The following is a 2247-nucleotide window of genomic DNA, read 5'->3' on the forward strand; positions in this document are numbered from 1 at the left end:
CGCAGGCCTCTCACTGTTGTGGCCTCTCCCGCTGCGGAGCACAGGCTCCGGACACGCAGGCTCAGCGGCCATGGCTCACGGGCCCAGCCGCTCCACGGCATGTGGGGTCCTCCCGGACCGGGGCACAAACCCGTGTCCCCTGCATCAGCAGGCGGACTCTCAACCACTGCGCCACCAGGGAAGCCCCTATGCCATACTTTTAAATATTCAAAGGTAATGAAAATATCTGTTTCACCCCCAGGTTCCTCCCGCTTAGTCAGTCCGCAGCACCCTCAGTCACTGCGGGCGCTGGGCCTCTGAACCCTCCCCGGGCTCGAGGTTGCCTCCTGTGTCACTAGGTGGTGAGCCTGAAAGCCGGCCCAGCTTTCTGTCCTCACGGCTCTTTACCTTCGCTTCACCACACATGCTCACAGTCCAGGGCCAGGCTTGGTGTTTGGAGCCCCCAGCCAGCGCAGGGCATCAGCCCTCACTCCTCCCTCACAGTGGCCCCCCCACGGTCCTCCCTCACAAATGATCTCGGTCTATTAGAGGTGTTTAGTAATAGGAAACCTAAGCGGTCCTGGCTTTCCTCCAGCTTGCCCAGGCCTCTCCTGAGCCCCCAGGGCCTCACTTTCTCATCCTCCCCTCGGTGAACGCCGGATCCTGAGTGTGCCCACGGCCGCCCAGCACCACACTGGCACCTGTCTCCAGACCTGAGTCCCAGGGGCGGGAGCTGAGAGTCATTCCACACAAGGCCTGGTCCCTGGGGATCAAAGGTAAGCTCTCAAAGGAAACAGGAAGGTCCTCCAAGGAAATCCTGCAAAAGGAGTATAGTTAAGAGAGTGGGAAGACCCCAGTTCATAGCTGTGTGTTTTCTCATGAGCTTATTGTTTGTTTATTGAGTTTACCGTTACAGAGGAAAAAAAGCAACATTTCCTCTTTCTTAAAAGGTGTCCTGTGGCCATTGGTAAGCTGGGGTTTCCCTGGCTTTCCCCAGAACAAAGAGCCCTCCTTCCAGCACCTGGAGGTGAGGAGGATCTGTCTTCTCGAGAAGGACCAATCTCTGGGCCCAGCCCGAGGATGTGGTGGCCACTATGGCCAGGCCCTGCTCAGAGACGGCAGGGCACAAATGCAGACGTGTCACCAGGGGAGGACATCGTGGAGGGCGATGGTGATGCAACGAGGTTTCTTTTGAGAGGGATGGTCTGGAGTGACCACAGGTAATGAACAGCTCCAAGCCTTCCCAAGGAGACCCCTGTGAATAACACTCACTGCTACGTGGAGGGAGGTGATGGGTGCAACTCTGTGCAGTAAACAGAGTCTCATCATCATTCCATGACTCGTGAGTCTGCAGTAACCCAAAGGAACCAGAAATGTTAATAATACCAGTAGCAGGAAAACCTCAGTAATGAACCTGGAACTGGGAAGTCTGCCCCAGCACTGGAGAGGGTAGAGATGGGACACCTAACCCTTGGGTACTCTTGCCAGCGTTCCGTGCTTCCACCACCAGGCCATGGATGCTTCCAGCAGCCCTGGGAGGGAGCTGTGGGCCCAGCCAGGGCCCTTGGTTGCCAGTGGCAGAAACCGACATGGGCTAATTCAAGCAGAGATGCGATTTATTAGAAGGATATCAAGTGGCTCACAGAATCAACAGAAAGAAAACCAGGCTCAGCAAAAGGGCAGAGACCACAGCAGGGTGGCAGCTGAGAACACACCAGCCATGCCCCTGGACCAGTGCCCACTCAGACCTTCCTGCTGGAATCGTGCCAAGGCAGTGGAGGGACACTGGCAAGGGGACGGGCTGTGTCGTGGCAGAGTGGACTGTGAAAGCTCTGTGCCCCTCCGTGTGGCTCTCTGCCCATGGGGCTCACGCGGTTCGGCGGATGGGGAGGGACACACTGTGCTCCAGGTGAAGTGTGGCCAGAAGGTATTCTTTCTCTGCCGATGCTTCAGACAGCTCCTCGGGTTAACAAGCCTTCTGCGGGCGTGGGTGCTTCACTGGGAGGGCGGCGTGGGTGGTGATGGGGGCTCTCAGGCACTCCTGGATGGGGCTCAGGACTCTAGGTGGGTGCAGAGTGCGTGGATGACAGAACAAATGGGGCCCCCTAATAAGGGGGAGAAAGCAAGTTATTTGGGGAAGACTCAGAGGATCCTAAAGAATAGAATTCTTTTTTTTTTCTTTTGCGATACGCGGGCCTCTCACTGTTGTGGCCTCTCCCGTTGCGGAGCACAGGCTCCGGACGCGCAGGCTCAGCAGCCATGGCTCAT

Source organism: Lipotes vexillifer, unplaced genomic scaffold (genome assembly GCF_000442215.2).
Source record: "Lipotes vexillifer unplaced genomic scaffold, Lipotes_vexillifer_v1.1 scaffold935, whole genome shotgun sequence".
Lineage (NCBI taxonomy): Eukaryota > Metazoa > Chordata > Mammalia > Artiodactyla > Lipotidae > Lipotes > Lipotes vexillifer.